This window comes from Leopardus geoffroyi, chromosome A1 (assembly GCF_018350155.1).
Source record: "Leopardus geoffroyi isolate Oge1 chromosome A1, O.geoffroyi_Oge1_pat1.0, whole genome shotgun sequence".
Classification (NCBI taxonomy): Eukaryota; Metazoa; Chordata; class Mammalia; order Carnivora; family Felidae; genus Leopardus; species Leopardus geoffroyi.
The window spans coordinates 28,841,110-28,854,106 of NC_059326.1; the positions used below are offsets into that span (position 1 = coordinate 28,841,110).

Genomic DNA, 12,997 nt, shown 5'->3' on the forward strand with positions numbered 1-12,997 from the left:
GCAAAGAGGGCCTTCTACCTTCTAAGTTTTAGAATTATGTCCGGGCTTAAATCCCCATTCAATCACCCATCAAGTTCTGTCCCTTCTACCTCATAAGTATCTACTCTTCTTTCCTATATCTGTCACCCTAGCCCAGCTGGCCGTCACCTGTCACCTGGTCTACAGCAGTACTTTGCTAACATAGCTCCACGTCAACCTTACTCTCGCTCCGATCTACTCCTCGCTCTGCAGCCAGGTTGATGCCTGTCAAATTAAAATCTGACCAAGTCTCCCTTTTTCGCTTAAATTGGCTTTCCAGGGGCGCCTGGGTGGCTCAGTCGGTTAAGTGTCCGACTTCAGCTCAGGTCACGATCTCGCGGTCCGTGAGTTCGAGCCCCGCGTCAGGCTCTGGGCTGATGGCTCAGAGCCTGGAGCCTGCTTCCGATTCTGTGTCTCCCTCTCTCTCTGCCCCTCCCCCGTTCATGCTCTGTCTCTCTCTGTCCCAAAAATAAATAAACGTTGAAAAAAAAATTTTTTTTTAAATAAATAAATAAATTGGCTTTCCATTGCTCTTAGGTATAGTCTTCAGTATGGCTTACAGTGTCCTGCAGGATCTGGCCTCTGCCCACCTTTCTAGTCCTAAGCCTTGGCTCCTTCCTTTCTCTCACTCGGTGTTAGCTTGAGCCACTCTGAACTTGCTTCAGTTTCTTATCTCTGCCCTAGTCCTTGCTGCCTGCCCTTCTGTCTACAAGGAGCACTCCCAGTCCTCTTCCTCCACCCCTTTCCCCTAACTCCTGAGAGGTCTCCCCTTGTCCCTAGCTGAATTCAATTTATCCTCCTTCTACACCCTTCTATGTTTCTGTCCTCACACTAGTCATGTTACTGTGTCTATGTGTAGAATGACTGTCTTTCCAACTTGTCTATATGATCTTCAAGGGCAGGGACCATGGTTTTCTTGCTTCTCTCTGTATCCTTGGTTTCTACAACAGTGTCTGCTACATTGTAGATATTCACCATGTGTTTATGGAGGGACGGGGTGGATATTTTCTGTTTAGAAGGTTCTAATGTTCCCCAGTTGAATTGTCAGATTCACGGTGAACAGCACCTCTGGTTTTTTTAAATGGGTCTTAAATTAATGATAAACTTTCAGAAGGAGTTTAGTCTTTATTTTTCCTTTTTTTTTTTTTTAACTTATAAAGACAACACATGTTCTTCATATATTTAGTCCCTCAAACTTATAATTTTAAAGTGTTGGGTTTTTTAAGTTTTTATTTATTTATTTTGAGAGAGAGAGAGAGAGAGAGAGAGAGAGAGAGAGAGAATACACGTAAGTGAGGGCAGGGCAGAGAGAGAATCCCAAGCAGTACAGAGGCAGATGTGGGGCTGGATCCCACGAACCGTGACATCATGACCTGAGGTGAAATTAAGAGTTGACAGTTAACCGACTAAGACACCCAGGTGCCCCAAAGTGTTGATTTTTTTTTTTTTTTTTTTACTAAACGTGGGCCAATCGAATGGCTTACTGATCGAGTACATAGATTTAGAAGTTAACTGGTTCAAGCTGCAATAGCAACCCTGTCACAGATGGCTGTGACTGTGGGAAAATTGCTTATCTTACCAAGGCCCAGTGCCTTGATATCTAACCTGGAAGTAAAAACAGTATGCACTCAAGTAAGGACCACAGGAGGTAATGCGTGGAAAGTACCTCATGCAGTACCTGCCTCATAGTAGGTGCTCAGTTAAAATTAAATCTCTTTACCACTGTGCTGTTAAAAAGGACTTTAATATTTTCTTGTTTCATTTTTTTCTAAATAAGAATTACAAGAAGCGTGATAAATTATTCAGGTTTTTTTTTTCACTGTTTAAAAACTCCTGCCTACCTTTATGTATTGAAAAATCATTTTCCTCCCTGAGTAAGGATGGAGAGCAATTATCCAGTATTCAGTCCTTGATTTCAAATTTTTCATCTGTCTCTGAAAAATGGTGACTCTCTGAAAATTTCTGACTATCTAGCCCAGAGTATTTCACAAACATTTTATAAGTGGTTAAACCTTGGTGCACTCAGTGTGTCCTTTTTGGGACTTCTGCCATCACCTGGATGACCTTAGACAGAGACTCTGCTGGCATCTCAGCAGCAGCAGGCCAGACCAACAATCTACAGGACTGGGACTTGGGGAATAATTTTGCTGAGAAGCAGCTTTTCAAAAGGAAGGTCCCTAGAGGTCAAGCTGTGAATTCAAGCAGCACGGAAATATCCTAGGTTATACTGATGCCCTAAGGGTTTAGTGGGTGGGATGGAGTAGAAGTGTCTTGCCAAAGGCAGAGTTGACAGTTGAGCAGCTAAAAGAGTCAGGGTTTCAGAAGAGGTGTCTAGGTTGAAAGGTTAAAGTTAGAACCTAGCCAGTAACCAGAAAGACAGGAATCACACTCTAATCTGTGAGAGGGGAGGGGGGCTGAGGAGAGCTATGCAGGATGAGGGTGAGGTGGAACAGAGGTTTGCTTTTACTTTGTGGTAAGTGGAAAAGAGGCAGTGTGCTTTGAAATGACCCTAGAGTCATGTTGGTGGGAAATCCAGTAGGCTATCTCTAGTTGATTTCCAGTCCCAAAGAAGAGAACAGGACAGTAGGACACAGGGCCAGGCAGTGGGGTGGAGGCAAGAGCAGCTACCGCTCTGTAGGCATGTGCCTGGCATCACGAATGTCTCTCCATCACTGCTGTCACAAACTGTGCCTGTCATCAGCGGGTCTTGCCTTCTTTCGTCCTTGTTCTGCACCCACTTGGGAGAAAGAAAAATTGACCAAGGGAGATTGTATTCAGTGTTAAATTTGGTATGTTTAACTAGCCTTTTTCATATCAGAAGGGCTTTTTTGTTCATTCCTTATATACTTTTAAGACCATCAGTCTCATATAATAAGACTCTTAAATACAGAGAACAAACTGAGGGTGGAAGGGGAGGCGGGGGAGGGAGGAATGGGTGATGGGCATTGAGGAGGGCACTTGTTGGGATGAGCACTGGGTGTTGTATGTAAGTGATGAACCACCGGAATCTACCCCGAAACCAAGAACACACTCTACACACTGTATGTTAGCCAATTTGACAATAAATTATATTAATAATAATTTACCAATGTTGAAGGAACTTTCAGATTTCCCAAGTCAGTTCTGCTTCTGTGTCCATTAAATTATCTAATGAACAAGACTAACTCTCTTAGTCTGTTGTTTGCTATCCTCCTGTCATTTGTCCATTATCTATTCCTACCCTGCTTGCAGCCTACTGTCTCATTCCTCCCCCTCAAACTCTTGTCCTCAGATAAATATAACTGCTTTCCAAACATACCTTTGTATCAGTGTCATATTCCAACCTTTGATCTTATCAGCCTGCTCTCTTATTTCCCCCATCTTTGCCTTTTGAAATCCTTCCAACCCCAGAGTGGCAATGTGCTATCATAGAAGAGCGAAAGCTGGGAATCCAAAGACCTACCTTCTTGTCCAGACTTTACAATTCTCTAGGTGATATTAGGTAGATTGCTATTACTCCTTAATGGGCTTTGTCTTTTTTCTTCTCTCTCTCTTTTTTCCCCCTTATCTGTTAAATGATAGGATTGAAATGGGTATTTTCTTTTTTTTTTTTTTTTTTTTTTAAGTTTATTCATTTATTTTGAAAGAGACAGAGAGAGTGAGAGAGGAAGGGGCAGAGAGAGAGGGAGAGAGTGAATCCCAAGCCGGCTCCATGCTGTCTGCGCAGAACCCAATGAGGGACTCAATCCCATGAACCATGAGATCATGACCTGAGTCAAAATCAAGAGTCAGATGCTTAACCAACTGAGCCACGCAGACGCCCCTGGAATGGGTATTTTCTAAGGTCCTTCTGGCTATAATATTCTATAATATGTTTCTTTAAGAAAGTCTTCCTGAACACAGGCCTGAAGCTTTGGCCCTATTCCTTGAACTGTTACAGCAGGTCAGTTATTGATTTCTTTTGGCTTCTCTTAGACTTATGCCTCTACCTGCCATCTCTCTACTAAACCAAGAGAGAGTCCCTTGAGAAAAGCCTTAATTATTTTTGCCTTGCATACATAGATAGTCAACAAATATTTGCTGAGTAAATTGCTGGATTGTAGAAGACTACTAAGAATAAATTCCCAATGAGTAGTCAAAATGATTTAGAAGTAGTATGAATTTAAAATTCAGGTGAACTCGGATTATTTTCAGGAGAGTCTAAGACAGATGGACTGAATTCCTTATTTTGAAAATTTGTAACTATCAACGAAGGAAACAAATTAGGTAGAATCTAGGGAGTGCCTACTTAAGAGAGTAAATAGTTAAGTGGCCCATTCAACTGGATATGTTTATATATACTGACAGGATCAGAGACTGGCAGCATTATCACTAGAACAGAATAATGGAATAGTAATCATTTTTAAATTTCAAATAATAATTAAATGGTGATTAATATTTAGCTAATTAAGTGACATATAACATTGTGCCTGCTTACATTCACCAGGTCAAGGAGTAGAGATTGAACCAAAGTGGCTAGTTAAAATTTAAACAGAACTTTTTAAATACTTTAGCTAATTTTAGTTCCTCTCACACTTGTTTTCAACCATTGGTGTTAAGATCTGAGCAAGATTCTACAGTTTGACTCTTTCTCTCCCAGCCTTATTGAGATACAATTGACAAAATCATAATATATTTAAAGGGTACAATGTGATGATTTGATATACATATACATTTTGACAAGATTCCTCCCATCTAGTTGATTAAACATTCCACTGCCTCACATGTTTTCTTTTGTCATATGAACATTTAGATTCTACTCTCTTAGCAAATTCTATTATGTAATACAGCGTTATCAACTATAGCCGCCATGTTATACATTAGATCTTCAGAGCCTGGTCATCTTATAGGTGAATTTTGTACCCTTTTCCCAGCCTCTCCCTATTACCCCACCCCCAGCCACTTTTCTACTCTGTTTCTCAGTCTGGCTTTTTCTTTATCTTTTTCTTTTGTAGATTCCTCATATAAATGATACCACGCAATATTTGTCTCTCTTTCTCTCTCTGGCTTATTTCACTTAACATAATGCCCTCCAAGTTCATTACAGTTAGACTGTTGACTGCTTCCATTTAGTATGTACAAGGGAGTGTAAAGTCACCTACACGATTTGTTGGCAAATAAATGCAGAGCAAGTACGACCCAGAGATGTGTTTTGCCAAGGATGCAGTTGTGTATTCTCTTTCCCTGTGCTTTCCTCAGAATTCTGAGCATCTAGGAGGTTTCTTTTTCATGAACGTACCTTTTTTTTTTTTTTTAATTTTTTTTTTTTCAACGTTTATTTATTTTTGGGACAGAGAGAGACAGAGCATGAACGGGGGAGGGGCAGAGAGAGAGGGAGACACAGAATCGGAAACAGGCTCCAGGCTCTGAGCCATCAGCCCAGAGCCCGACGCGGGGCTCGAACTCACGGACCGCGAGATCGTGACCTGGCTGAAGTCGGACGCTTAACCGACTGCACCACCCAGGCGCCCCATGAACGTACTTTTGCAGTCATACTAACGCAGGCCCTTCATCAATGGCTTCGAAAATGCCTTGCTTCATTTATCAGTGGTATTTCAGCACCTCTGAATATTTTATGCACCTTCTCATCTTCACCTTTATTTCTATCTTGTAAAACAAAATAATAAATAAAGGAAAAAGGAGAGTGAAGGCATAGCTGGTAGGTTGAGGACTACTCACAGTAGTGGTATCATTGTTTTTATTAGTGTTTTTTTCCTAAATGCAAAGTGACAAGTGGGAAAATCCCTATTTTAATCACATGATTTATTCTGAAACTAAGTAAACTATTTGTAGCAATTGACCAGGCTCCTTTCTTTCTCTCTCTCTTTTTTTTAAATGTTTATTTTTATTTTTGAGGGAGAGAGAGAATGAATCCCAAGCAGGCTCCAGGCTCTGAGGCACAGAACCCAACACGGGGCTCAAACTCACAAACCAGAAGATCATGACTTCAGCCGAAGTCAAGACACTTAACCGACTGAGCCACCCAGGCACCCCTTTCTTTCTCCTTCTAAGACATTACATGATGACTACTCCAAAAAAAAAAAAAAAAAAAAAAGAAATCAGAAGTGAAGCTTTGAGGATTAAGTATTGGCAGAGAAACCAGCAGTGGGCTGGCAATAAAGTGTGATGAATGTTCTTAATACGAACTATCTATAGATACATTCAGTCTACGCAGCCTTCTGTTTGCAAACTAGAATCTGGCTGAAGTCCATGAAAGAAACTTTTAAATAGTTGAAGTTGTAAATTTGGAGATGCCTTGAAAGATTTCTCTGTCACCAGTAGCAGCTTTTACAGTGAGGAAGTTAAGGAGTAAATGTTGATTTTGAGATATCTCACGGTTTATTGTCTTTATAAGCCCAAATCCACCTTTTCTTTCCATATAATACTATATTCTCTAAGAAATCTGATATTAGACAAGATTTTATAACTGTTGGAAAGCTGAAAACAGTTCCATAAATGTCACTTATCGTAGCAAAATTAAGTAACCCACATCTTATTTTGATGAAGTGAATTGATTTTTGTTACCCTTTCGATTTTCTATGTAGGATTTTATGGCTCAGTGCAGCAACTTTCCAGTAAGAGAAGCAGAATGGCTGCCTGTTAGCCAAAAGGGACAGGTGCCTGAAATGACACTAATCTGATGGTCCCTTAGTACATAATGCTGCAGAGTGTAGAACCACTTTAGTATGCCGCCACATGTATTATTTTCTACTTACTTTAATTATAACATTACATGTGCCTTTCGTGCAATTAGGAGTTTTCGTGCAGGCTTTTTCTTTTTTTTTTTTTTTTTTTATCCTAGCATGACTTTCTATTTATTTAAGCTTGACTGAGAGGGAAAAAAAGAAATGCCTATTTATTTTTGAGTCAGTGATGTTTCTTCTGTCCTAACTCTACTGGAGAATAAGCTTCTTTTCTTCCCAGATTTTCTTTTCTCTTGATTTATAGAGTTATATTCTATTTGATATGCAAAATATTGATTGTGGGTGTTTGGCGTTATAGAATCAACCTATAGGTGCGTAGTTTTTATTGTTTTTTAAAAACTCCCTAAGAATAAACTTACGTTTTGTGTAAGACCCCTTGAGTTTTGAGAGACAGTTGCATTTTATCAGATATTAGAAGGAAGAAATATTTCAGCAATATGGTGTTCCAAAGTGCTCAGCTATCCCTACCTAAGAGTGTTTTTCTAATATGCAGTATTTTAAGAGATGAAAATGTAATCATCTATATATAATGTGAGATAAAATTGCAAAGCAAATCATCAAATTTTGATTTATGTTTAATGAAACATAATAATTTGTAGTCACTTCTAAATGAATATAATCCAGTAATTTGCCAGATCTTTCTTTTTTCTTTTCTTCTCTTTCTTTCTTTCTTTCTTTCTTTCTTTCTTTCTTTCTTTCTTTCTCTTTCTTTCTTTCTCTTTCTTTCTTTCCTTCTTCCCTCCCTCCCTTTCTTTTTTCTTTTTTCTTCCTTCCTTCCTTCCTTCCTTCCTTCCTTCCTTCCTTCCTTCCCTCCCTCCCTCCCTCCCTTCCTCCCTCCCTCTTTTCTTTTCTTTTCTTTTCTTTTCTTTTCTTTTCTTTCTTTCTTTCTTTCTTTCTTTCTTTCTTTCTTTCTTTCTTCATTTTAAACTAGCTTTTTGTATCATTTTACCAATAATAGTGGTCTGGTGAAATTTTATACTTAGGCTCTCCTTGTATTCCACAGCCCATACTTTTGCCCTTATCAAAATTCTATTGTGTTATGTCTTCCTTATCAAATCAAAAGTCAGCTCTGGCTGATTTTCACATAGGATGTCTTCTCTATCCCTGACTTTCATGTGCTTCATGTTTTTACAGTACTGATTCTTTAGATATTCATTTCACTTCCTTGGCAATTTCTGATCTATCAGCAGTGAGATAAATCTTAGAAAGTATCTCTTAATTTTATTTTCCTGGTAAAAGTTGTAAGTGGCTCTTCCTTGCTTATCAGATAAAGTCTCCGAGGGAGACACTTAAAACGATCTGTAACCTGGCTCCAAACTCCTTGTATAATTTTAATTCTTCCAGATTTGAGTTTCTTAGCCTCCCTGAGTAAACCAGGCCCTTTTGCTCCCCCAGCCATTTTTCATATTGTTGGCTTCACACAGCACTTCTCTCATCTTTGCCGATGAAACTCCTGCCAGTTTTCAAAGCCCAGATATTTCTTCTTCAGCAAAACCTTTCCTAGTCTTTCCCAAGTAGAAATAATTTTGGGGTGCCTGCCTGGCTCAGTAAGTAGAGCATGCAATTCTAGTGTTGGGGTTGTGTGATCAAGCCCCACGTTAGGTATACTGATTACTTAAAAATAAAATCTTTAAAAAATAATAATAATCTTTTTTTTTGAAATTTTATAGTATTTTTCACTATTTTGATACTTTTTTTAAGTTGTGATATGTATTTGATTTTATCTACAACTGTAGATTTCATCTACAACTACAAGTTTCTTATGAGTATAAGGGTTAAAAATGGTAATATTTGTACATTTTACAATTTCCAATATCCTTTTTTTAAAACCATTTCATTTAGTTCTACACCAGCCTTTTGAGGTAAATGTTTTTAGGTTCACATTTTACAAATAAGCCTTCTAAAACTCAAAAAAGTTAAAATATTTGCTCAAGATCACATAGCTAGTTAGTGGCAGAGTTAGGGCTCCGACCTCAAAGTTCACACTTACTTTTCACCATACCACAGGAATGCTTACCCTAGGAATAATAATGGTAACAGCAACAAGAATAATAATATGTAATTGCTAACTTTGGTTGAGTGCCACAGGCTAAGGAGTATGCTTTACATACAGAGTACAGGGCGTTTTGTAATTTTCTATAAAAAGCAGAGTATGTAACGAACCCTTTTACTGGTTGCTTAGCTTTAACAATTAATAGCATTTTATCTAACTTGTTTTATCTATTCCCCCAACGCTTTTTTATGTTGTCTTTTCATGCATTATTCTTTTACATAATGCGTTTTTCTCATAGCCATCCCACTATTTATTTCTAATATAACCACAATTCTGTACACCTAACAAATTAATAATAATCCCTGAATATATTCTGATACCCTTTTTTCATTTTTCCACAGCTATCTCCAGACAGTCATTTTACACTTGGTTTATTCCAATCAGCATTTAAACAAAGGCTGGAAATTATATTTAGTTGACGTCCCTCCCAAGTCTCTTTGAAAAAGGAACGCAATACTCTCCTGTCCTCTTTACCCTGAGCAGGGTAACGAATTTTCACGAATGTAAACATTTTATTCAGAACTACACCAGTGTTGATGAACGTCTGAGGAAATACTGTCTAGAATAAATTTTGTTAAGCCAGTTTAAATCCCTCATTAATTTGTACAACAGTGACCTCAAACCATATCCATTTTTTTCCAGGTTAGAAATAACTGCTTTCTTTTCTTGATTTTCATAGCCTTTGACTTTGAGATATTTATACATTATGAAAATCAGTAAGCGTATCTTTAGTGCCAACTAAGCAGAACTCTATGCACGTTGTTACTACATAACCGTATATAATCCTTTGTATCTTACTCCACCCGTTAATCATAGGCTTCTTGTGATCATGGACTTAGTTTTTCTCCTGGTAAAGTCATGTTTGTTGAATTATTTAATATTGAGATGCTGTGAATATTTTATTGCCAAAATTAAAGAATGTGTGAATTTTGCTAATTAATAATTTGAACTGAGCCCTAGCAGACTGCTACTGTGCAACATTAGAAACATAGCACGTTGCTATGCCAGCAGAATTGTCTGATATCTGTAAAGGGACTGAACAGTTTGTCCAGAAATCTTGTCTGTAGTCCCCAGCTGGTAGTGGCAGCAGGGAATTTGATAACTAAATGTGCTATGATTCTAGGAGCTCTAGCAGCCTGGGAGTCCCAAGGGTATGAAATACTTGGGTTTATCAAAGATAAGGACAGTCATCTTTATTTTAGATTGTATTATGTTGTGTCCCTTCTCCAACCCCTTGCTTCCTAATGAAGTTATTTGTATTACGATCTGGAAATTCTTGACCATTCGGTGTTTCTTAGTGAATGTTCTTTTGCACTTATTTTGAATTTGCATGTTGTTCTTCCACACATATTGATTTTTCTTTTCCCTCCACAAGATTTGTCATGGTTGCTTTGGTCATACCTAATGACCAAACTACCTAAGAGTATACCTTTGCCATTTATAGCAGCACAGTATTTCAAAGAGGAGTTGCAGGGATGTGGATTTCATCATTCCTGTCTGAAAAAGAGATTATGACTTTGACAGAAAGCTTTATAAGTAAGTGTGTTTTCAAGCCATGCAAACTCATAGTGCAGTTGAAATGTATGTCTTTCCGTCTGGCTTCTGGGTATGTTTATTGGCTCTGTTATGAAGAAGCCACTTGTGCACATGTTTAGGATTGTTTACTATTCAGCTTTAATAATTTTTTTCTGATTACCTAAGTAGTGCAGGTTCACTGAGAGAATTTGGAAAATAAATTTCCGGTGATTTATATAGCAGTAATCTCACATTTTACTATGCGATTACAGAATATTAGAATAAAAGTGTTTAGGGATCAGCATGTCTAGGCCCTCTTTATTCAAATGAACAAATCTAGGCTCAGATGGTGGTAGAGACCTCCATCTGGAGAGAGATAAAGCAGAGATCATCATCCAGGTTTCTTAACTGCTAGTATATTAAGTATATTTTCAGGCAGAAGCAAAGAATTAGAAGGTTCAACATTTGATAGAACTTATAAGGTTTAAAAAGAGCAGCCACAATTTATTTCTCTCAATTTACTGTAATATTAGTCTCTTTGTTATTTTTTTATTGCAGTTGGTATTTGTTAATGGCATTCATATAGTAGCTTTTTTTAAAAAGGAAATTAGGACACTGTGCAGAAATTATCTGTAAATATTATACAAACTGGTCTAACTGTATGAATGTTATTAAAGAATTAGGGAGAACTGGAAAGAATGCCCTAAGTTGAGGGAAACACATGAGAGAAAGCGAAGCACTGGCAGTGGTAAACACTCACTCGGAGTCGATTTTAAAAATTACTGCAGAAGGAAAGATCGAACTTGACTTTCTCACTGTTCTCCTCCTGAACCTTGGATTCTATACAGGGAGTTGCTGGACACATGTTTTAGTATATCATAACTGTGGAATGACTGATCTTGACTGATGTATGACATCAGGATATAAACTCCCATGTAAATCAGTAAATCAGTGAGGCTACCTCCTGACATTTTGTTTTGCAATATGGTGAAACAGAAAACAGCCCAATCTGTTGAATCAGAATGGATATGCCTTCAAATCCCATTGTGTGCCGGGTTCTTAACCACTTGAAATTTAAGTTTGCTTCTCTCCAAGCAGGTACATTATCTCCTGCTCACATGGGCTAGCATGAGGATTCAAGTGATTAAGCACTGAAAGGGTGTGTATGCATACAGCAGAGGGCTCCATAAATGTTAGTTTCCTCCTCTTTGTTTGCACAAAGGGAGCAGAAGCTTCCTGGAACAGCTTTCTACCTCCTTTTGCAAGAGCAAGTCGCATGACTAATCCCTTTCCTTTCTTACTTTCTTCTTTCCTCAAATTTTAGTAGTTATTCCCTGCAGGTTATACGTGAGGTGAATGAGGTGTGCGAACTGGGGGACCGATCCTGGCCTCAGGGAGGGAGTTTTCCCTCCCAGGCACCAGACCTGTTGCTAAAGTACAGTGTGGTGAGTGCTGTAAGACAATGGCTTGGGAGCCCAAAGGAGGAGATTGTTCTGATGCTCAGAGAGAGAAAAGAATGGGAGAGTCAGGCAAAGCTTCCGAGAAGCAAGATATTTGATCAGAACACTAAAGAGTGAGTGGAAGAATTTGGATAGATGGGGGAAGGATGGGCTATTCTCAGAACGAACAACGTAAGCAAAGCTGTGGGAGCACGAAGGTTCAGGAGACTGTTGGTTGATTAAGAACACATTTGAGTGAGACTTGCAGAGGGCTGCCAGCAGCTTTCAAGTTTACCTGCTATGACATATCCTTCAACATCTGGACTGGCCCAGGTCTCATCCCTGGATTCATTTTCTCTTACCTGCTCTCCATTCTGCTTTAGGTCTTTTCTCCTGCTCCACTCCTATCTCCCCCTCCCCCTTGATGGGATACAGATGGAGTTTCCAGAATTCTGTATGTTCTCCTTGTCCAGGAAGACAAGGCCTACAGCCTTTTCCTTTAAAGGATTTTACCGCTAATCTCTCTGAGGAAACAGGATAATTAAAATAAGAAACCTGAGGAATGTATAAGAATTCCAGAATCTTTCAAGTCCTTTAAGTCATGGTCCCTGATGTTTTCTCTCACAGAAACTGGAAGCATGTTTACTTCCTATCCTTGGTTTGATTCGTGTCTGTGGGACGTAACATGTTCCCTGCTTCTCTTAACCCTGTAGTTGAAGGACCATCTGACTCCTACATCTGCGAAGGTCCTTCTCTCCAGGATATTACCACAAAGAACACAGTGAGACGGAACAGTAATGATACAAGAAAGTGCCATTCTCGTGAGACATTTTGTATTTTCTCAGACTTCTCATTCCACAGCTTCCTTCTCCCTTTTTAAATTTTCAACTCACTAAATATTATCCCTAATATGAGTTAAATATGATGTAAAAACTGTTAACTTCATGCTAATTTCTATTAGAGAATACACATTTTATATAGAGAATAATGACAACTGAACGTAAATACTCAGAGGCACAAGATGAAAATGGTAGCAGGTTTGTTTTAGCAGCTGCACGTCGTATAATGTTTTGTTTTCTACATTTCCCAGTGAGAAAAATGAGTGTGTGTAACTTTTTTGATGGAAAAATAAGAGACTATTTATGTATTTATTCAATTAAAGTAATCCTGAGGATTTTGTGTTCTAGGCAAAAACTGATTGGAAAGCACAAATCGCTGTAACTGGTCCTTTCTGCTCCGCATATTTATAG

General features: G+C 38.5%; 1 protein-coding gene across 1 annotated transcript in view; it reads left to right on the top strand.

Annotated features, from left to right (window-relative positions):
* The window catches only part of VWA8 (von Willebrand factor A domain containing 8), a 366,738-nt gene that overhangs the window by 169,623 nt on the left and 184,118 nt on the right, over positions 1–12,997 (top strand). The window lies entirely within an intron of this gene.